The sequence below is a fragment of the Chiloscyllium plagiosum genome, chromosome 26 (assembly GCF_004010195.1).
Source record: "Chiloscyllium plagiosum isolate BGI_BamShark_2017 chromosome 26, ASM401019v2, whole genome shotgun sequence".
Taxonomy (NCBI): domain Eukaryota; kingdom Metazoa; phylum Chordata; class Chondrichthyes; order Orectolobiformes; family Hemiscylliidae; genus Chiloscyllium; species Chiloscyllium plagiosum.
The window spans coordinates 46,860,235-46,884,630 of record NC_057735.1 but is presented as its reverse complement, the minus strand read 5'-3'; positions in this window follow the sequence as shown (position 1 = coordinate 46,884,630).

Sequence of the window (24,396 nt, the reverse complement as noted above, 5' to 3'; positions counted from 1 at the left end):
GAAAGATATAAAAGAGACCAAAGGGGCAACTTTTTCACACAGAGAATGGTACGTGTATGGAATGAGCTGCCAGAGGAAGTGGTGGAGGCTGGTACAATTGCAACATTTAAGAGGCATCTGGAGGGGTAGATGAATAGGAAGGGTTTGGAGGGATATGGGCCGGGTGCTGGCAGGAGGGACTAGATTGGACTGGGATATCTAGTCGGCTTGGACGTATTGGACCGAAGGGTCTGTTTCCATGCTGTACATCTCTATTACTCTAATTAAGAATAGACTTACAAGAAAGGTATAGCAATAATCATTGGTTATTTCAGTCTCACAGTGATTAGTCAAATGTAACTGTTAGCTGCCAGGAGACTTCACCACCTTCCACTCAAATGCACGAACACCAAATGCCACACACTTTCACCTCATTCACTCTCTCCAATAACAAGCCATAGCAGGTGGAAAGAGACAAGTTGCAAAAAGCTTACTGACATTAAGCTCATCAGCCTTTATGAGCTGAAAATCCTGGACTTTGCATGCTTTACCTTCTTCCAATTCTCCCATTCCCCACTTCCCCCAAGCCTGCAGCCCTTCAATAGGTTCCTGAATTTCCTTCCCATGGAAGCATCCAAACCACCCCCCCCCCCCCAACCTTAGTTTTGGAAAGATCTGATGGACAGTCTGTGGTCCACCCCCTCCATCAACCTAACCAGACAGTCCCAGTCAGAAGTGCCCATGCTGTAAAGTGAAAGGTTGGTACGTGCACCCTGACTAACCTTGACTAGTTAGTAGTGACCCTTTTTCACTCAGGCACATTATGTAGTGAGCTGGATAAAGGACCAAGAGTCTGGGGAAGATCCAACACAACTGTACTGCACACCTTATCAAGGAAAGGGACTATTTACCAGACTGTACTATTTGATTTTAATTAAACTCTATCAAATCCTACTTTTCACAGGATTCTTAAATTAACAGTCTCAAATCATTACTAGCTATTATGATTATGCTACTCCTTGAACAAAATTAGGTTGTCTTTTTTTCATGAGGCCATAAAGACACAGGCTCTGAAATGTCTGGGGTTGATCTACTTAAGGAAGCTTTTAAGTTTAAAAAAAAACTCATACAATGAAAGGGGAGTGGCCAGTTCTTTCAGCCCAGCTCGTCTCTGGTTTGGTTTGGTTTGGGTTCAGAGCTGCTAGTTAGTTTTGAGGCTGCTGGTCAAAGAAACATCTCCGTGGAAGAAGGTATTCCATACCGAATTTCTCTGCCATCTCTTTCTCTCTGATATCTCTTCTGTAAGACCCTGTGTTTGATTTTACCTTTTGTGCCAAAGAGGGGATAGTTGCAGGAATTTGGAACAGCATCATTAAGTTGGAATAATCTGTTGGGTTTTTGGATAAGTCAAGTTATTCTATATTCAGTCTCTTTTGTTTGTGTTTCATTTGGTAATCTTGCAAATACATTGTTTTGTTTAAAACAAAGTGGTCGGGCCAGCTGCATCACTCCTGGAATATCCACTATACACCTGCTTAAAGCAACTAGCAAAGTTAGGGTCCAGGCTACTTTCTTGAAATGTTTTGTAGGGGTCTGACCTGGTCCATAACAATACGACATACGATTACAATCAAGGGACTCCTCTACTACCTGCCTGGATTTTTCAGACTGCTTTGTTGTTATTCATTTCCTCCCTACCCAATCTTAATTTACAATGTAACTGTTCTGTTAAACATGCTATCAACAGCGCTTAGCTTTGCAGATGGACTCAGTGAATCCAAAAGCCCAGAGACTATACTTTTGCAGCTGTCAATGTTTCTTGTTCATGTCATCTTCTAGGTACATGAAGTGTCCATGACTCCCCACATGCCACAGGGTAGACATTCCAAGCAAACAAGCTGTCCTGCCATACCTTAAACATATTACTATTTACTTTAAACTGGAGATGAGAAAGAACAATATCAAATTATTCCTGAATCTGCTCCAATGAATTTAACCCTGTCTCTGATTGTTTGCCTCAGGGTCCAATCTCTTGCCTGGCTCTTTCTTCTTATTTAAAGAGGGATGTAAATGCACTGGAAGCAGCTCCTAGACTAACACCCAGAATGGGGAAGGGTTTCCTGGATGAGGAAAGGTTGATTAAGCTTGGCTTGGATTGGCTGGAATTTAGAAGGGTAAAAGAAGACTTGCTTGAAATATTTACCACTTTGACAGAGCAGATGTGGTGAACATATTTCCTCTGCAGGTGAATCTAAAACGTGGGATCACTGTTTAAACAGAAACAGTTGCCCATTTAAGACAGAGATGGGGAGAAATAATTCTTCACAGAGATTTTTGGAGCTCTCCTCCTCAAAAACAGTGGAAGCCCTTGAATAGTTTTAAGGCAGAGGTACATTGATTCTTGGTAGCGAGGGAGGGAAAGGTTTCAGAGTAGTAGGAATGTGGAGTAATCACATCAATTTTGGTCTTACTGAATGGAGGAGGAAACTCAAGAGGCCAAGTAGTCTACTCCTGATCCTATTCTGCATATTCATGCTATTTGCCCCCTGTTCCCCACTTCAGGTACAACCCCTCCAACATTCCCCTCATCAGGTAGTTTTCTGGACTTTGTATGACTTGCACATACCCTATCCCACATTCATCTTCTGGGCCTTTTTGGACACTTTACCCAGTCTAATGTTCTCTTAGATGCTGTCATTGACTGGTCTGGACACTCCTGTAGACATGGCAAACCCACCTCAAAGTTTGTTTCTCTGCCACATCAAAACTACTTTCTTGGGCTGTAGAACAGTGCTAGGCACATCCAATGGTCAGGGTGGTGGCAGAGGGTGCTGACTGTGAACTCTGCTTCCTTTTCCAGATCAAGGAAGGCCAGGAATAAATCCTGTTGACCCTCATGATGTCTCTTCATAATTGTGTACAGGAGAGAAAATTGAGTCACTGGTACACAGAACCCTATTTTCACTAGAACTCTTAAGCAGGGAGTCCTATGTACTGTATAGGGCAAACTCAGAGTTTATTCTGCTAATACCTAACAAGGTTCTTTTAGTTTGAGTTATCTTTGCTTGGCTTGAATAATTCCGGGAGGGAAGACAATTTACTTTAGGGCCCAGCTATTGAAGGACCCGCCAATTGTAGGACCCAGCTACTGGAGGGCCCAGCTATTGGAGGGCCCGCCTTACATAGGACTCAGCTATTGGAGGGCCCAACTATTGGAGGGCCTGTCTTACATAGGACTGAGCTACTGGAGGGTCCAGCTATTGGAGGGCCCGCCTTTTGGAGGGCCCAGCTATTGGAGGGCCCGCCTTACATAGGACCCAGCTACTGGAGGACCCAGCTATTGGAGGGCCCACTTTATGTAGGACCCAGCTATTGGAGGGCCTGCCTTACGTAGGACCCAGCTACTGGAGGACCCAGCTATTGGAGGGCCCATCTTATGTAGGACTCAGCTATTGGAGGGCCCAGCTATTGGAGGGCCTGCCTTACGTAGGACCTAGCTATTGGAGGGCCCAGCTATTGGAGGGCCTGCCTTACGTAGTACCCAGCTTTTGGAGGGCCTGCCTTATGTAGGACCCAGCTACTGGAGGGCCCAGATATTGTAGGACCCAGATATTGTAGGACCCAGATATTGTAGGACCTGCCTATTGTAGGACCCAGCTATTGTAGGACCCAGCTATTGTAGGACCCACCCATTGTAGGACCCAGCTATTGTAGGGCACAGCTATGTAGGACCCGCCTACTGTAGGACCCAGCTATTGTAGGACCTGCCTATTGTAGGGCACAGCTATTGTAGGGCACAGCTATTGTAGGGCACAGCTATTGTAGGACCCGCCTACTGTAGGACCCGCCTACTGTAGGACCCAGCTATTGTAGGACCCAGCTATTGTAGGACCCAGCTATTGTAGGGCACAGCTATTGTAGGACCCGCCTATTGTAGGACCCGCCTATTGTAGGACCCAGCTATTGTAGGACCCAGCTATTGTAGGACCCGCCTATTGTAGGACCTGCCTATTGTAGGACCCGCCCACTGTAGGACCCAGCTATTGTAGGACCCAGCTATTGTAGTGGCCTCCTGGTGTGCCATCCTCAGCCTGGCATGACGGCCTGAAGCGATCTCCCGACCTCATATCCTCAAGGTGAAGCCTGGCAGGGTCTTCAGCCAGTGCCCGATGCAAGTTGCCGGAGTGGTCTGTTGTTTTGAACTTTTATTTCTGCAATACTGGGCATTTTATTTCTCTATTGTCTCAAATATTGTAACTAAAGAAGCTGTACCTGGGTACATTTGTTCCTACGATGGTGTTTAACTTGTGATATAAACATTTTACCCTACTCATTGAGTATATGTAACAATAAAGGCTACTTCTATTCCTAATTCGAGATTCTACCAGCAATATTGATTAAGCTATAACAATGATTTAAGATCACTCCTAGTCAAGGATTAAAACTAACAGTAAGTTTGACTGAATAACTTGCCAGAAGAGTATAGTTAGTAGAATCATTATAAAAGGTGGAAAACCCTTTGACTGGCTGGAAGATGGCTGTGGTTGGGGCACTTCAACCCAGGACAATGCTGTTCCTGAGCGTAGTGTCCTCAGCCCAACCATCTTCAGTTGCCTTATCAATAACTTTGTCTCCATCATAAGGATACAGCTGAGGAAGATCACCAATGACTGTGCGATATTCAACACATTCAAAGTTCCTCAGATCATGAAGCAATCTGTACCTGAGTGCAAAACACATGCAGACTTGTGCTGACGAGTGACCAATAGCATTTTGCCATACAAGTGCCAGCCAATGACCAATTCTAATAAGAAAGAATCTAATAATCTCCTTTTGACATTCAATCACAGTACTACCACTGAATTACGCAGCTTTCAAAAGAAAAATAGGATCAGCAACATTAATGCTGTGGCTTCAAGAGCAAGTCAGTCTGGGAGTTCTGCAACAAATTAACTCATCTCCTGACTCCCCAAAACCTGTCCACACAGGTTGGGAGTGTGATGTAATATTCCCTAATTGTCTGGATAAGTGCAGTTCTAGTAATACATAAGAAACTTTACAAAGCTATCCACCTCATTGACACCCCATCTATTTAACAGGTGGACATGCATGGTTAGCACTGCTGCCCCACAGAGCCAGGGACTCGGGTTTGATTCCAGCCTTAGGCGACTGTCTGTGTAGAGTTTGCACATTCTCCCCGTGTCTGCTTGGTTTCCTCTGGGTGCTCCGTTTCCTCCCACAATCCAAAGATGTGCAGATTAGGTGACTTGACCATGCTAAATTGCCCATAGTGTTCAGGGATATGTAGGCTAGGTGCATTATATAAAGCAATAGGGTGGGGAAATGGGTTATGGTGGGTTACTCTTTGGAGGGTCGATGTGGACTTGTCAGGCCAAATGGCCTGTTTCCACACTGTAGGGATTCAATGATCTATGAATAATATGTTGCAAAAAAAACTTGCAGAGATTTATAAGGGATTTCTTGTATATCTATAGTTGAGCACAAATGCCAGTTTCCACCTCTCCCTTTTGGGTCCTTTCTCTGTCCAGAAACACACACCCAACTGTGGAAGGTCCCAGCTCTTTTTTTTAAACATTTTAAGTAAAACCAAATAACTAAATCATAACAAAATAATCAAATGAAGCAATACAGCACTTTTGGTGGGGGACACTGAAACATGCTCAATTTAAAACTAAGAAAATCTTATTCAGTCAAAATATCATTGGAGGGGAAATGGATGTACGTCAATCCCTATGCTGCCGAATGGTCCTGAAGATCCTCAATAGTGCCCCCAGACACCATGGGCTTCATGTAACCACCTGCCACCAAGTCACCCAAATAATTAAATTACAAACACAGTGTAACAATAACACACATCAAAAAGGTGGGAAAACCAGGCAAGGGTCAAATCAAATAGTGTTGGACGGACCTAGCTCTTTTATTTTGCTACCCACCAACAGATCGCCCTTTTGACAAATTAAACAATTAACAAACCACGAGCACTGCACATCGAAGACCTGGCTACCAATGTCAGAACAGTTACAGTCAGGGCCACGTAAAAGGTGAGAATTGGTTGGTCTGGGTGAGATGCTCTTTGGAAGGTTGGTGTGGACTTGTTGGGCCAAAAGTCCTATTTCCATGCTGTAGCGACTCTGTTCTATTCTACTTTTACTCCAGAGTATATCTCTTGCATTTTTTAAATCCTGAATTCAGATTTTTTGGAAGGTTAGAGCCCTGCCCTTTCAAAGTATATCAGTCAATAATTCCAGATTGCTGGACCCCTGTGAAGGTGACAGGACTGAATACTGGGAACAGAGTTTAATGGAATATTTACCATTTCTGATTATTAGGAAAGGTGGCACTAGTTTTCTACAACAATTTGATAATTGGACCAGTTCCCCAAAGCCAATCATTTTGTTCCATTCTGAATGCTTTGGTGGTTTGCATCTAAGAAAGAAAGTTCTGGAACACCTGGCTTCTACCTAACCATGACTTTACTTTTCCTTTTAAAGTCATGTTACAACAAACAAAAAGGAAGCTTGCTGTTTAAGATTTTCAACACGGTAAACTTGTATACAGTATAATTTACCAACTACACAAAATCGATATCACTAAGGTGGATTCTAATTGCACACTTCCATCAGCCTTTGTTTACAGACATACTCATTATTACATGCATCACCTGACTTCCCTCCCATCTGACATTTCAGTAGAGGGACATTTGAATTCAAAATTACTGCCTGTTCTGCACAAAAGTAAATATAATCTGAATACTATCAGCGTGTGGCGTCCTGGCCTTTATAATAGAGGCAAAGAATCTAAAAGACAGGAAGTTAAGATAAATTGCTATTAAATTTGGCTTTTACCATGACTGGAGTATTCATCTGGGGCCACCACATCGCTGAAGGATACAAAAATGTCCAGGAATGTTTCTGGGAATGAGAAACAGCTGCAACTATTCTCCTTCATGGGGAGAAGATTGAGAGGAGATTTGAGAGAGATGTCTGAATCAGGAGGGCTTTGAACAGAGTAGAAAGAGAGAAATTGATCCCAATAGCAAAAAGACAGCAGTTTAAGGTCGTTGGTGAACAAATGTGGAACATGTTACCACAGAGGCCGATTACAGATCTTGAGATGATGAAAATATTTCTCAGGACATTGTTGAGAATATTTTCATTTGTGGCCAAGCCAGAACAGAGAGTCCCAAATGGAAGATAGTCATTAATTAACCCAAAGAGGAACACGGATTAAATTCATTACAACATATTGTTGAACTGTCATCTCCAATATTATAATTTACTGATGACCTCTCTCAATTTTTTAATTTACTAAGTTGCCACAAAGATCAATATATTCCATTCATCCAGAGAGGGAAACCTGCTGTCCTAGTGGGGTTTATTGGCCTACCTTGCTATGCTGCTTGATGCAGTCAGACAAGCTGTTCAGTTGTCCATACACCACAAGCTGTAGATTTTAGTTCTGAAGGGGTTAGGGCTGGTGTCTGAAAGCGGACTTTAGTGTTAGTATTGACGACACATGTTTGGAATGATGGCAAGATTCCACTAGCCTGAGCTTTTCTTTTGTGAGTCCAGTGAAGAAACTGGAGCACAGACGTCAGTTACTGCAAACTAATTAGCTCAAGCAAAGAATGGTCAACTTGTTTAAACTGGTATGCTTGAAGTGTATATTTCACAAAAATTTAAGAAATGGGTTTTATGTTTTAAGCTCAGAGACAAATGAAAGTGGCCAACATTGAACTTAAGGCAATAAATCTTAGCAAAAATAAAAATCAAATACGTGCACATTTTGATAGGTTAAATTGCAACACAAAGTTCACAGAGATCTCAGTGGAAGATAATTACTGTCAGCACTCCAGGAAAGTAACCTGGTTCGATGGATTGCACAGTAGACATTGATCAATGTGACTGATTAGCGAACTAGTGAAACAAGACAATGGAAGAGCTGGAGGTGGTGACAGGAAGTGAGTGTTCCTCAAATGGTACCTGTGAATTAATGTCCAGCCTGTGAACCATGGCATACTGCCTGGAATGAGGGCTTTCCTGGGGAGGTATGTCAGGAGCAGACTTCCGCACGGAAATATGGCTGGTTTAGGTGCAAAACACTCCAAGCTGGACAACATAGGATTCTGGACTGCAGCACCTTAAGCATAGGGCCAAAGTGATGAAGAAGTTTAAGCAAGAGTTAAGTATGCCCTTACTGAGGAAATATAAAACTCTGAACACAAAATCAATTTGTTCGACACATATCAAAGAGGGTGCACAACATCTTATTGGGTTAGTCAACAAGTATGAATGCCTCCTAACACGTGACTAGCTGAGGAGGAGTTATCCCATTTGACCCAATACCTTGTATGCTTGGAGAAGGTGAGGACTGCAGATGCTGGAGATGAGAGTTGAAGAGTGTGGTGCTGGAAAAAACACAGCTGGTCAGGCAACATCTGAGGAGCAGGAGAGTCGACATTTCGGGCATAAGCCCTTCATCAGGAATGAGGCTTATGGGCCAAGGGGGCTGAGAGATAAATGGGAGGGGAGTGGGGCTGGGAGGAAGGTAGCTGGGAATGTGATAGGTAGATGAAGGTGGGGGAGAAGGTGACAGGTTGGAGAGGAGGGTGGGGTGGATAGATGGGCAAGAAGATGGACAGGTAGGACCATTCAAGAGGGCAGTACCAAGTTGGAAGTTTGGGACAGGGATAAGGTGGGGGGAGGGTAAATGGGGAAACCGGTGAAATCCACATTGATCCCATGTGGTTGGATGATCCCAAAGCGGAAGATAAGGCATTCTTCCTCCAGGTATTGTGTGGTAAAGGTTTGGCGATGGAGAAGGCCCAGGATCTGCATGTCCTTGGCAGAGAGGGAGGGGATGTTAAAGTGTTCAGCCACAGGGTGGTGGAATTGGTTAGTGCGGGTGTCCCAGAGATGTTCTCTGAAACGATCTGTCTTCCCAATGTAGAGGAGTCATTCACTGGTTACAGTGAATGACGTGTGTGGAAGTACAGGTAATCTTATGTTAGATGTGAAAGGCCCTTTGAAGTCTTGGACGGAGGTGAGAGGGGAGGTGTGGGCGCAGGTTTTGCAGTGGCAGGGGAAGGTGCCAGGAGGGGATGGTGGATTGGCGGGGGGTGTGGACCTGACAAGGGAGCCGCAGAGGGAATGGTTTCTCCGAAATGCAGATAGAGGTGGGGAGGGAAATACATCTCTGGTGGTGGGGTCTGTTTGTAGGTGGCGGAAATGATGGAGGATGATGCGATGTATGTGGAGGTTGGTGGGTTGGCAGGTGAAGGGGTTTCTGTCCTTGTTGCATTGGGAGGAGTGGGGTTCGAGGACAGAGGTGCGGGAAGTGGGGGAGATGTGCTGGAGGGCATTGTCGACCACATGGGAGAGGAAATTGCGGTCTTTAGAGAAGGAGGCCACCTGGGATGTTCTATGGTGGAATTGGTCCTCCTTGGAGCAGATGCAGTGAAGGCAGAGGAATTGCGAACAAGGGACAGTGTTTTTACAGGAGGGAGGGGTGGGAGGAGGTGTAGTCCAGGTTGTATGCTTTGGCATCACAAGTGCATAATCTAAATACTTAGAGTCAAAGAGTCATAGAGATGTACAGCATGGAAACAGACCCTTTGATTCAACTCGTACATGCCAACCAGATATCCCAACCCAATCTAGTCCCACCTGCCAGCACCCGGCCCATATCCCTCCAAACCCTTCCTATTCATATACCCATCCAGATGCCTTTTAAATGTTGCAGTTCTACTAGCCTCCACCACTTCCACACATGCACCATCCTCTGAGTGAAAAAGTTGCCCCTTAGGTCTTTTTTATATCTTTTCCCTCTCACCCTAAACCTATGCCCTCTAGTTCTGGACTCTCCCACTCCAGGGAAAAGACCTTGTCTATGCATGCCCCTCATGATTTTATAAACTTCTATAAGGTCACCCCTCAGCTTCCAACGCTCCAGGGAAAACAGTCCCAGCCTGTTCAGCCTCTCCCTGTAGCTCAAATCATCCAACCCTGGCAACATCCTTGTAAATCTTTTCTGAACCCTTTCAAGTTTCACAACATCCTTCCGATAGGAGGGAGACCAGAATTGCATGCGATATTCAAAAAGTGGCCTAACCAATGTCCCTTACAGCCGCAACATGACCTCCCAACTCCTGTACTCAATACTCTGACCAATAAAGGAAAGCATACCAAATGCCTTCTCCACTATCCTATCTACCTGCAAATCTACTTTCAAGAAACCATGAACCTGCACTCCAAGGTCTCTTTGTTCAGCAACACTCCCCAAGACCTTACCATTTGCTAAGATTTGCTTTCCCAAAATGCAGCGCCTCACATTTATCTAAATTAAACTCCATCTGTGACTCCTCGGCCCATTGGCCCATCTGGTAAAGATCCTGTTGTAATTTTAGATTAGATTAGATTACTTACAGTGTGGAAACAGGCCCTTCTGCCCAACAAGTCCACACTGACCCGCAGAAGCGCAACCCATCCAGCCCCATTCCCCTACATTTACCCCTTCCCCTAACACTACCGGCAATTTAGCATGACCAATTCACCTAACCTGCATATTTTTAGACTGTGGGAGGAAACCGGAGCACCCGGAGGAAACCCACGCAGACACAGGGAGAACGTGCAAACTCCACACAGTCAGTCGCCTGAGGCGGGAATTGAACCCGGCTCTCTGGCGCTGTGAGGCAGCAGTGCTAACCACTGTGCCACCGTGCCGCCCACAAATCTGAGGTAACCTTCTTTGCTGTCCACTACACCTCCAATTTTGGTGTCATCTGCAAACTTAGTAACAATACCACTTATGCTCACATCCAAATCATTTATATAAGTTATGAAAAGCAGTGGACCCAGCACTGATCCTTGTGGCACACCACTGGTCACAGGCCTCCAATCTGAAAAGCAACCCTCTACCACCACTTGGTGTCTTCTACCTTCGAGCTAGTTCCGTATCCAAATGGCTAGTTCTCCCTGAAGTCCATTTAGATCATGCCCACCGCTCTGTCCTCATCAATTCTCTTTGTTACTTCTTCAAAAAACTCAATCAAGTTTGTCAGACATGATTTCCCACACACAAAACCCTGTTGACCATCCCTAATTAGTCCTTGCCTTTCCAAATACATGTATATCCTATCCCTCAGGATTCCCTCCCAACAACTTATCCACCACTGAGGTCAGGCTCACTGGTCTATAGTTCCCTGGCTTGTCCTTACCATCTTTCTTAAACAGTGGCAGCACGTTAGCCAACCTCCAATCTTCCGGCACCTCACATGTGACTATCGATGCTACACATATCTCAGCAATCACTTCCCTAGCTTCCCACAGAGTTCTAGGGAACATCTGATTAGGTCCTGGAGATTTATCCACTTTTATGCGTTTCAAGACATCCAGCACTTCCTTCTCTGTAATACAGACATTTTTCAAGATGTCACCATCTATTTCCCTACATTCTATATCTTCCATATCCTTTTCCACAGTAAACATGGATGCAAAATACTCTTTTAGTATCTCCTCCATCTCATGCAGCACCACACAAAGGCCACCTTGGTGATCTTTGAGGGGCCCTATTCTCTCCCTAATTACCCTTTTGTCCTTAATGTATTTATAAAAACCCTTTGGATTCTCCTTAACTCTATTTGCCAAAGCTATCTCATGTTCCCTTTTTGCCCTCCTGATTTCCCTCTTAAGTATACTCCTACTGCCTTTATACTCTTCTATGGATTCACTCAATCTCTCCTGTCTATACCTAACATATGCTTCTTTCTTTTTCTTAACCAAACCCTCGATTTCTTTAGTCATCCAGCATTCCCTGCACCTACCACCCTTCCCTTTCACCCTAACTGGAATATACTTTCTCTGGATTCTCATTATCTCATTTCTGAAGGCTTCCCATTTTCTAGTCGTCCCTTTGCCTGCGAACATCTGCCCTCACTCAGCTTTTGAAAGTTCTTGCCTAATACCGTCAAAATTGGCCTTCCTCCAATTTAGAACTTCAACTTTTAGATCTGGTCTATCCTTATCCATCACTATTTAAAAAATAATAGAATTATTGGTTCCCAAAGTGCTCCCCCACTGACACCTCAGTCACCTGCCTTGCCTTACTTCCCAAGAGTAGGTCAAGTTTTGCACCTTCTGTAGTAGGTACATCCACATACTGAATCAGAAAATGTTCTTGTACATACTTGACACATTCCTCTCTGTCTAAACACTATGGCAGTCCCAGTTTATGTTTAGAAAGTTAAAATCCCATACCATAACCACCCTTTTATGCTTACAGACAACTGAAATCTCCTTACAAATTTGTTTCCCAATTTTCCACCTACTACTAGGGGGTCTATAATACAATCCCAATAAGGTGATCATCCCTTTCTTATTGGGAGAAAGTGAGGACTGCAGATGCTGGAGACCAGAGTTGAAAAATTCCTGAAGAAGGGCTTATGCCCGAAATGTCGATTCTCCTGCTCCTCGGATGCTGACTGGCCTGCTGTGTTTTTTCCAGCACCACATCCCTTTCTTATTCCTCAGTTCCACCCAAATAACTTCCCTGAATGTATTTCTGGGAATATCCTCCCTCTGTACAGCTGTAACGCTGTCCCTAGTCAAAAACACTACTCCCCCTCCTCTCTTGCCTCTCCTTTCTGTCCTTCCTGTAGCATTTGTATCCTGGAACATTAAGTTGCCAGTTCTATCCATTCCCGAGCCACCGTTCTGTAATTGCTATGATAACCCAGTCCCATGTTCCGAACCATGCCCTGAGTTCATCTGCCTTCTCTGTTAGACCTCCTGCACTGAAATAAATACAGTTTAATTTATCAGTTCCACCTTGTTCTCTGCTTTGTCCCTGCCTGCCCTGACTGTTTGACTCTCTTATCAACTGTATCAGTCTCAGATTGATCTTTTTCCTCACTATCTCCCTGGGTCCCACCTCCCCCCACCTTACTAGTTTAAATCTGCCTGAGCAGCTCTAGCAAATCTCCCTGCCAGTATATTAGTCCCCTTCCAATTCAGGTGCAATCCATCCTTCTTGTACAGGTCACTTCTACTCCAGAAGAGACTCCAATGATCCAAAAATGTGAATCTTTCTCCCATTCACCAGCTCCTCAGCCATGCATTCATCTGCTCTACCCTCCTATTCCTGCCCTCACTAGCTTGTAGCACTGGGAGTAATCCAGATATTACTACTCTCGAGGATCTCCTTTTTAAATTCCTGCCTAACTCTCTACATTCTCCCTTTAGAATCTCATCCTTTTCCCTTCCTATGTTTTTGGTTCCAATGTGTACAATGACCTCCTGCTGGGCCCTCTCCCTTTTGAGAACATTCTGTATCCTCTCTGAGACATCCTTGATCCTGGCATCAGGGAGACAACACACCATTCTGACTTTTCGCTGTTGGCCAGAAATGTCTGTCTGTGCCTCAGACTAGAGAATCCCCTAACACAATCAATTGCTTGGAACCTGACATACCTCTCATTGTATTAGAGCCAGTCTCATTACCAGAAACTTGGCTGTTCGGGGTTACATTCCCCTGAGAATCCATCACTCTCTATATTTTCCACAACAGCATACTTGTTTGAAATGGGGATATTCTTAGAAGACTTCTGCACTACCTGCCTGTCTCTCCTACCTTTCCTGGAGTTAACCCATCAATGTGACTGTATCTGCGGCTTTTCTCCCTTCCTATAACGCCATCCATCACACCTCCTTGCTCTTGTATATTCCTTATTGCCTCTAACTGTCACTCCAACCAATCCATTCAATCTGACAAGACTCACAACCAACGACATTTATTGCAGATATAATCCTCAGTTACTCGTAAACTCTCCCCACCTCCCACATCCAACAAGAAGAGCATGTTACTCTACTAAGGGCATTTTTGCTTCTTCTAATCTGCAGACCCAGAAAATAGCACGGTCTTATTCCTCTACAAAACATTGCTCCAAGCTAACTTAATAGTTATGGCTTATATTTTAAGTCTAATCAAGCGACATATTTTAATAAAACAGATAATCAAGGAAGAACACACTCTACTCACTACTGCAGACTTACAGCAAGACCACACTTAATACTATTCACTTATCTATTTCTGTGCTGTGACCTCTCCCAAACAAGTACCTCTGAGATCAGTTGTGAATTTCACTGTTTGTTCATTTTCTCAGACGTATTCCAATGCCCAGCAATACATGAATTCACCAGCAAAGGCAGTAACTGCGCAGGTTCACTGCTGTGTCAGTTAGCAGTGTGGGTTTCTTTCTCTCTCTCTCTCTCCTGCACAGACCATGTGCTGCCTTTGTCTGTTCCCCACCCTTTAAAAGTGCCATTGCTTAAACTTTTTTTCTATGAAGTTCGAAAACAATGCAACAGCATATAAAACAGTAATTGCTGCTCCTGAAATTCAAGGAAATCAGCCCAAACATCTAAAATATCTCAAAAAAGGAGCAGCCTTTTACAGCAAGAAATTTTTCCTGTCCTCCATTTTGGATTACCCAGAATCCCATTCTTCCGTGTTCAAAGGGTTTCTGCCTCTACAGCCTTACAGACAGTGATTTCCTGATTCCCACCGCCCTCTGGGTGAAAATGATTTTCCTCACATCTCCTCTAAACCTCCTGCCCCTTTCCTTAAACCCTGGTCATTGATTTCTTCCACCAAGGGGAAAATTTTCTTCTTGTCTTCCCTATCCATGCCCCTCATAATTTTGTATATCTCAAAAATGCACTTCTTAATCACCTCTGCTTTTCCACTCTGTCCAATTTCACTTCATCACTGAAACTTTCCAATCCAGGCAGCATCCTGGTAAATCTCCTTTGCACCCACTCCAGTGCTATCACATATCTCCTATAATGAGAATTGCAGAACTGCATAAAATAGTCTTGCTGTAGCCTAACCAATGTTTTGCATTGTTCCAGCACAGCCTCCCTGCTCTTAAACTCTATGACCCAGCTAATAACGACAAGTCTAAGGCTATCCTCCTCACTGTTTACCACCAACCATTCTATCCACCCACCCACCACCAGTTTTTGTATCATCTGTGAATTTAGTGATCAACTTTAAAACATTCAAGTCACAATTATTTATACAAACCACAAACTGCAAGGACCTCAATACTGACCACATGAGACCCCATTGGTCACTGTTCAAGTTGGAAAATCACTCTTCAACCATCACCCTCTACTTCCTGACACTCAGCCCAATGTGGATCCAATTTGCAACATTCCCTCGGATCTCATAGATTCTAGACTGTCATGCAGAGTTTATCAAAAGCCTTGTTGATCAAAAATATACCCCTGATCTACACACCTGGTCACCTCTTCTAAAAAATTCAATCAAGTTGGTCAGACATGACCTCCCCTTAACAAAACCGTGCTGACTGAATCCCTGCCTCTCCAAATGCAGATTAATTCTGTCCCTCAGAGTTGCTTTGAATAGTTGCCCTACCACTGAGGTTAAAGTAATCGGCCTGTAATTTCCTGGTTTATCTTCTGCTTTCTTCTTGAATAATGAGGTTTAACTCCAAGGGGCACAAGTGGAGGAGAAGCAGGAGAAAAGTGAAAGGGGGGCCCTGGAAGCACTGAAGCATCTAGATAGATAGCTCCTACCTGGAGAGATGAGGAGATGGGAGCGCCGTGCTAATGTCACTGGGCTGGTAATCCAGAGACTGCAGATAATGCAGTGGGGACATAGGTTCAAATGACATCATGGCAGCTGACAGAACTTCCATTCAATTAATGAGTCTGAAACATAAAGCTAGTCTCAGGGATGGTGATCATTAAACCACCATTGATTGTTGTAACAGGTAATTGCAAGGTCAGTGCTGGTGGGAGGCAGGATTTGACAACGCCGCCCTCAGGAGAGAAATCATGATTCCCATGTCACCACCTTGGGATGTCTGCTCAGCCAGTCCACAGATGACTGGAGATCTGACTTCTGGGTGGCATAGGAACTTTGCAAGTCATTTTGAACTGAGGAGCCCAGAGAGACATGGTGCTCACATTATGGTCTCCTTTACATTGATGAGACCAAACACAGACTGGGTGATCACTGTGTGAAACACCTCCACTCTGTTTAGAGAAAGGACCCCAACCTTCCAGTTGCTTGTCATTTAAATAACCATTTTCTCTGATGCTAACTTCCATCCTGGGCCTGTTGTAGTATTCTAACAAAGAGCAATGCAAGCCTGAGAAATAGCACTCCCTCTAGTTCTGAAGTAAAGTGACTAGATTGGAAACAATACCTCTGACTGAAGCTTAATTTCTTTTGGTTATGAGGAAATGTGGTGCCCCACTTTGTGGGCAGGGCCCTCAAATTCTGCTGGATGGGGTGGTGCACAGGCAGGACATCTTCTTTCCCCAGGACTTGCAGTGGAGGCCATATGACTAGGCTGGTCTGAGGTTGCCTGCTGGGCAGTGTAGGCACAGCTGTCTGGAGGAATCCAAACATTGCATGAAGACATTCTTCTCCAATCCACCACCATAAGTGCCACCATCTTCTCTCTGCCAACTAATTAAGGTTTACTGCAAGTCTCTTAAGCAGGACATGAGCAAGAGAGAAATAAATTGATAACGTTTTCATAGTTAGGTCATAGTTACTCTAAGAGATTTTAGAGTCATGGGATGGCAGGTCAGAGGGGCCAAGTGGAGTATTTGTGAAGTCTTGGACATACCTCACATTGTAACCAAACACATCAGCAGCGCATGTCACCAGCTGCACAAGCTTCAGATCTAGACAGCTAGACCCATTGTCATGCAATTACAAGGCAGAGGACTACATGGATAGTACACATAGGAAGGTGGTCATACCACAAGTTAAGAGCGCACAGACAGAGAGAGAATAGGTGACTACCAGACAGTCTAACAAAACCAGGCAGGTGGCAAGAGGTGTCTACGTCTATGATGACTGGTTATTGGTGTTACTTTCTGGAAACAGGTGAAGGTAATGTTTCATTAAGGGAATGCAGCCAGGCCCAAGCCCATGGCATAATGGATGACTCAGCTGTACAAAGGAGAAGGAAGAAGGATGGATAGGTAATCATTTTACAGGATTCCATATAGTTGATTTGATGACAGAAAGATGAGCAAGCTAAAGCTAAGGTCAAAGTTTGTTAAAAGCAAAAGACCAGGTTTTTTTCCAGGGAGACACAAGCAAGTTTAAATAAACAATTATGGCCTAAGAAATAAGAAGTGGCAAGAGAAAGAAGTCTCCGGTTGGGGTCATCTATAGGTTCCCTATTGGTAGTTGTTTAGTAGGGCTAATTATATACCAGAAAATGGTGGGGGCTTGTAAGATAAGTGCAATAATAATCATTCCTCCGGAAATACTCATGAGAGATTTTAATATGCATACAGACTGGATTGAACAAATTGGCAAGCGTAATGTGAAGGAAAAGTTTATTGCATATTAAAAATTCTTTATTGGACTAATATGTTGAGAAAGCAACCAGGAAACAGGTATTCTGGATTTGGTACTCTGTGAAGAATTGGGATTAATTAGTGATCTCAAAGGAAGTGATACTTTAGGGAAAAACAATCATAGCAGGTTGGAATTTCAAACTTAGTTGGGAGGATGAGCAAACTGAAATTCCACAACAGAGTTCTCCAGTTAAACATAAGTAATCACATGGCATCAGGACAGATTTGGACCTAGTGGACTCGGCAGAAAGGCCAAAAGGGTGGATAGTGGATAAACAATGGAAGACATTTAAGGAGGTATTCAATTCCTCCCAAATAAAATATGTTCCAGAGAAGAAGAAAGAATATAAGGCAGTTTATGAGGGGGAGGTATCCATGGCTCAGGAAGAAGTTAAAGATAATACAAGGGCAAAAACTAAAGTGCATCATATTGCAGACTAGAGAATTGGGAACTTTTTAAAGACGAACCAAGTGCTACTAAATAAAAGTAATAAAAAGAACAAAGGTTACCGAGTTTTGAGAAGATTTGGAGCTCAGGTTGAGGTTCTGGATGTAGGTTTGCTCGCTGAGCTGGAAGGTTCTTTTTCAGATATTTCGTCACCATACTAGGTAACTTGATAAGAAATTTACAAATGGATATGGATAAGTTAAATGAATAGGCCAAGATTTAATAGCTAAAGTTTAAGGTGGATTATGTTATCCATTTTGGTTGGAGGAATAGAAAGGCATTTATTATCTAATGTCTTTAGAGAAACATCAGAGTGCTTCAGTGCAGAGGGATCTGGGTGTCCTTGTGCATGGATCGCAGTAAACTGGTTTGCAGGTGCAGCAGGTAATAAGGAAGGCAAATGGTATTCTGGCATTTATTACTAAGGGAATAGAGTATCAAAGTAGGGTATAGACCTACAACTGTACTAGGCATCATTCTGACCAAACCTGGAATATTGCATAAGGTTTTGGTCCCCTTAGTTGAAGAGGGATGTAGTTGTGTTGGAGGCAGTTCACTCAATTGATTCCAGAGGTGAGGGGCTTGTCTCATGAAGAGTCATGGTCCAGTTTAGGCATATACTCTCTTGAGTTCAGAAGACTAAGAGGAGATCTAATTAAAGTATATAAATTGTGAAAAGAGATTGACAAAGCAAATGTAGAGAGGATGTTTCCCCTTGTGGGGTAATCTAGAATGAGAGGTCATAGTTTCAGGATAAGCAGTAGCAGATTTAAAACAGAGATGGTGAGAAACTACTTTGTGAATCAGTGGAATTCATTATCCTAGTGTGTGATGGACGGGAGGAGGAGTTAGACAGATATTTAATTAGAAATTGGTTGAAGGGTTACGGTGAACAGGCAGTAAAATGGAGTGGAGGCTGTGATGAGATCAGCCATGATCATGTCAATTGACGGAGCAGACTCAAGGGGCTGAATAGCCTTCTCCTGCTCTTAGTTTTTGTGTTCTTAAATAATTAATGAAACAGGCAGTGGTAAATGAGATGTTTGTGATGTTTGCCATCAGCTAAACTGATCGTTTGCTGGAGACTGGATAGTGTCAGAGTTTGAAAACATTGACAGCTTGTAAGGAAAGGGTATAAAGATAGCTTGCCTCACAGCATAGTTAGTTAGCTCAGGAATAGGAGTCATCTGATCAACAGCTGCATGGTCACCTATTCTGGTGTGACCTTCAGTCCAAGTTGATGTACATGGGTAAACGCGTGATTGTAAGCATTGTATGGGTAAGATTTTCTGCAATTTTCTTGCAGTGTATTTTGCTTTAATTAAGAACATTGTGCATATCCTGTTGTTAGAATTGTTTTGGATTATTGATATCCAGAGTAAAACCAATGACCAGCATAAGTGTAAAGAAAAAGCCTACATTAGTATTAGGGAAAATGCTAGAGTCTGTTATAAAAGACATGATATCAGAACATTTAAAAATCAACTGGGGGTTTTTGAGGATGCAACTAGTAAAGTAGATAAAGCAGAACCAGTGGACAAGGAGTTTTTGGATTTTTCAGAAGGCTTCTGATAAATTTATTTCATTCATTTGGAGGATGAGGCCGTCATTGGCTAGGCCAGTATTTATTGCCTATTCCCAATTGCCCAGAGGGCAGTTAAGAGTTAACCACATTGCTGTGGGTCTGCAGTCACATGTAGGCCAGACCAGATAAGGATCAGTTTCCATTCCTAAAGGAAATGAATGAACCAGATGGGTTTTTCCCTAACAATCGTCAATGGATCATGGTCATGATTAGACTGTTAATTCCAGATTTCTTTTATTGATTTCAAATTCCACCATCTGCCTTGACAGGATTAGAACCTGAGATGGATGAGATATTAAACAAATATTTTGTGTCAGTATTTACTGTGGAAAAGGACATGAAAGCCAGGAAATTTGGGGAAATAAATAGTGATGTCCTGAAAAGAGCTCATATTACAGAAGAGGAGGTGCTGGAGGTATTAAAATGTATAAAGCTAGATAAGCTAGAGAAGAATTCGCTGGGTCCCTTGCTGAGGTATTTGTATCATCGAGAGCCTCAGGTGAGGGCTGGAAGACTGGATGTGGGTGAATGTGGCGCCATTGTTTAAGAAAGGCTACAAGGAGAAGCCAGGGAGCTATGGACTGTTCAGCCTTATGAAAGTAGTGGGTAAGTTGTGAGAGGGGATTCTGAAGGACAGGATTTACATTTGGAAAAACAAGGGCTAATTATGGATAGTCAATGTGGCTTTGTGCTTGGGAAATCATGTCTCATTCACTTGATTAAGTCTTTTCAAGAAGTGACAAAGAAGATTGATAAAGGCAGAATAGTAGACACTGTCAATATGTACTGCAACAAAGGATTTGACAAGATTCTGCATGGCAGACTGGTTAGTATAGTTAGTTCACCATGGAATCCAAAGGGGAGTTTGACCAAATGGATCCAAAATTGGATTGAAGGTAGGAGATAGAGGGTAGTGTTAGAGGATTGCTGTTCAGACTGGGGGTCTGTGACCAGTGGTGTGCCTTGTGGGTCCACTGATCTTTGTCATTTATATAAATGATTTAGATGTGAAAATAGAAGGTATTGTTAGTGAGTTTGCTGATGACACCAAAGTAGGTGGTATAGTTGTCAGTGAAGATGATTATCTCAGAGTACAATCGGACTTCAATCAGATAGGCTAATGGATAAAGTAGATTAGATTTAGATTAGATTAGATTACAGTGTGGAAACAGGCCCTTCGGCCCAACAAGTCCACACCTCAGTGAAGATGATTATCTCAGAGTACAATCGGACTTCAATCAGATAGGCTAATGGATAAAGTAGTGGCAGATGGAGTTTAATTTACATAAATGTGAGGTATTGCATTTTGGTAAAGCAAACCAGGGCAAAACTTACTAAGGGGTGCAGGTTCATAGTTCCTTAAAAGTGGTGTTGCGGGTAGACAGGCTGGTGAAGAAGGCAGTGGCATTCTTACCTTCATTGGTCAGAATACTGAGTACAGGAGTTGGGATGTAATGTTGTGGTTGTTCAGGATATTGGTGAAGCCACTTTTAGAATACTGCATACAATTCTGGTTGCTCTTCTATAGGAAGGATATTGTTAAATTTGAGAGGGTGAAGTAAAGATTTACAAGGATATTGCTGAGACAGGAGGCTTTAGGTTATAGGGAGAGGCTGAATAGGTTGGGTCTATTTTCCCTTAAGTGTCAGAGGCTGAAGTCTAACCTTTTGAAGCTTATAAAATCATTACAAAGGTGTATGAATAGGGTGAATAGCCAAGGTATTTTTCCGAGGATGATGGAGTCCAAAATTCAAGGGCACAGGTTTAAAGTGAGAGGGGAAAGTTTTAAAAAGGGCTTGAAGGGTAACTTTTTCATGCAGAGGATGGTGCATGAATGGAACAAGCTACCCAGAGGAAGGAGTGGTGACGGGTGCAATTACAACATTTAAAAGGCAACTGGATGGTATATAAGTAGGATATGGACCAAAGGCTGGCAAATGGGACTAGGCCAGATTGTGATGTGATCAGCATGGATGTGTTGGACTGAAGGGTCTTTTTCTGTGGTGTATGACTGTTTGACTCTAAGCGCAAGGTGCTATGTTCCAGATGTGATTCAACTGGTCAAGCTATAAGGCTTTAAGCAAAACACACTTTATTCTTACACCACAGTTAACATGCAACCAAAAAAGAAGAATTTGCACAACTTTAACTCTCTCAAAATACTTAACAAAATCATATATTATTTAACAACTACTCAACAACTGTTGTAATATAGCAGTATCCTCGAAATAACCCTTGGCAAAGACAAATTCAGCACAGTAGATATCTATCGCTGTCAAGCCCAGGAGATGGAACACCATCAGAATGAATCTGGTAGCAGAGAGAGAACTGAAACTTCTGCGACAGCACAGAGAGAGCTGCATCTAGCAATGGCAACTCCAAAAAAGCCCAACTTCAACAAGTGAAAGCAAAACTCAAACTCTGGATCTGTGTGAGCATGACAACATTTTTGCTTCTTCTGTCTAATTCTTAAAAAAAAATTGCCAAAGCCATTTACTCTGCTTTCCATGGAGCAAACACCTCATCGCCAGGTTGACAACACTCTTCTTGAAGAGAAACAGGAAAGAACAAATGCCTCTGAAAGGCACATATCACCCCAATAGGCTGGCAAATAGGAACAGGAATGTCCGACATCCTGTTCACTCTGAGAGCTGGCTCTGAGGCAGCTGGAAACAGGAAAGAACAAATGCCTCTGAAAGGCACATATCACCCCAATAGGCTGGGATTAATATAGTGACTGAAACAAGGTCAGCCAAGTGGACTCCATAGAATATGAGTTCCCTGATCGGGGCTGTTAACCTGGTCCAATCAGTGATCCCTGACTGGCAAATAGGAACAGGAATGTCCGACATCCTGTTCACTCTGAGAGCTGGATCACTGTCAAGGCTTCTCCATGTGTAAATAAAGGGTGACTTGGTGATGGCATACCTGCCTCTGTGGAGGTATTTCAGTGGCGATGAGAGAAAAGCATGCTCCTGAAGAAATTTGGTCTCAACAGTCATCTTTGAGTTGAGGGTAAGCAATTCTGGCATCATGCCATTATTTGGAAAGCTTGTCTTTTTCAATCCTGCCGCTGAAGGCTGGGCCCAGTCTGTGGAAAAATATGCATTACCTTTTCTGGGCAAATGGCATTGGAGCAGATGCGAAGCAATGAATAGCTCTTCTAACAGCTTGTGGACCCACAGCTTTTTTCAGTTATTAGGAGCCTAACTTTCTCTGAGGCACCAGATACTCAAACCTTTCAAGAGTTGACAGATTTAATTAAGGAATATTGTCACTACAAGCCTCCTCTAATTCTGAGACATGATCAGTTTTACTCAGCAATTCCAGAACCAGGGGAATCTGCATAGGGACCTATCACCTTTACCCCTTCTTCCATCCACCTACTGCACTCCCAGCTACCTTCTCCCCAGCCTCACCCCCTCCCATTTATCTCTCCGATCCTGAGGCTTCTAGCCTCATTCCTGATGAAGGGCTCCTACCTGAAACATCAATTTTCCTGCTCCTGGGATGCTGCATGACCTGCTGTGCATTTCCAGCACCACTCTAATCTTGATCATATTTGAAGTCAGGGAGCTTCACAGTGACTCAGTGGTTAGCACTGCTGCCTCTCAGCGCCAGGGACCCGAGTTTGATTCCAGCCCAGGCGAGTGTCTGTGTGGACTTTATCCTCCCTGTGTCTGCGTGGGTTTCCTCCGGGTGCCCCAGTTTCCTCCCACAGTCCAAAAGATGTGCAGGTCAGGTGAATTGGCCATGGCAAATTGCCCATAGTGTTAAGTGCATTAGTCAGGGGGAAATATAGGGAAATGAGTCTGGGTGGGTTACTCTTCAGAAGGTCGGTGTGGACTTGTTGGACTGAAGGGCCTGTTTACACACTATAGGGAATCCAATCTAATCTAATCAAAATTCCTTTATGCATATATATTTGTAATAATAATGGACAACAAAATCCCGCTGGATCCATTTAAACAGGACAAGGCAGTGCTTCCCATAGCTTCAGGACAAATTCAGCGGTGGGCTGTAACATTAAATACATAAAATTACATGTTAGAAAATCATTCAGGCGTCTAAGTAGCAAATAGGGAAGTATTGAGCCACCTCCCAGTGGTAGATACACCACTGATGGTACCGTCACAGGAAAGTCCGAAAGGCTTTAAATTTTCTGGACACACCTCAAGTCGCAGCTGACAATATCAGACTTTGGACGTGGAAAGATCTGGTCTTGGCAAAACTGAAACAGCTGGTGGTGATGGGGGAAACGAAAGGGCCATCACAACCACAACTGAAACATTTCTGGACCCGGTGACACCAGATAACAGTCAAGGACGGCATGTTACAATGGTCTCCTCAGTCTAGGGGCCAAAAAAGAACAATAAGCAGGAGGGTCAGACATCCTGTTCACTCTGAGAACCGGCTCTGAGGGAGCTGGATCAGTGTCAAGGACTTTCCACGTGTAAATAAAGGGTGACTTGGTGACAGAATACCAGCCTCTGTGGAGTTATTTTAGTTAATGTGAGCATTGATCAAGAATTGGTTTGTAGACAGGAAATGGAGGGGAATAAATTGGACTTTTTCTAAATGGCAAGTCATGACTATTGGAAGGATCAGTGCTTGGGTCCTGTCTATTAATTAGATCGATAAAAGTCTGAGATGAAGAAACTAAATGCAACATTTCCAAGTTTGCTGGCAATGCTAAACTAGTGGGGATTGTGAGTTGTGAGAATGATGCAAGGAGATTTCAAGGTGATTTAGACAAGTTGAGTGCATGGGCAAACACATGGCAATAAAAACAGTACAATGTAGGTAAAAGCCAGGCTTTACAATTCGGGGGGAACAACAGAAAAACATTATTTAAATGGTGATATATTAGGAAATGTGGATGTACATATGGATTTGGTGTCCTTGTAAACCAGCAAACAATTAGGAAGACAAATGGCCTTCATTGGAAGAGGATTGAA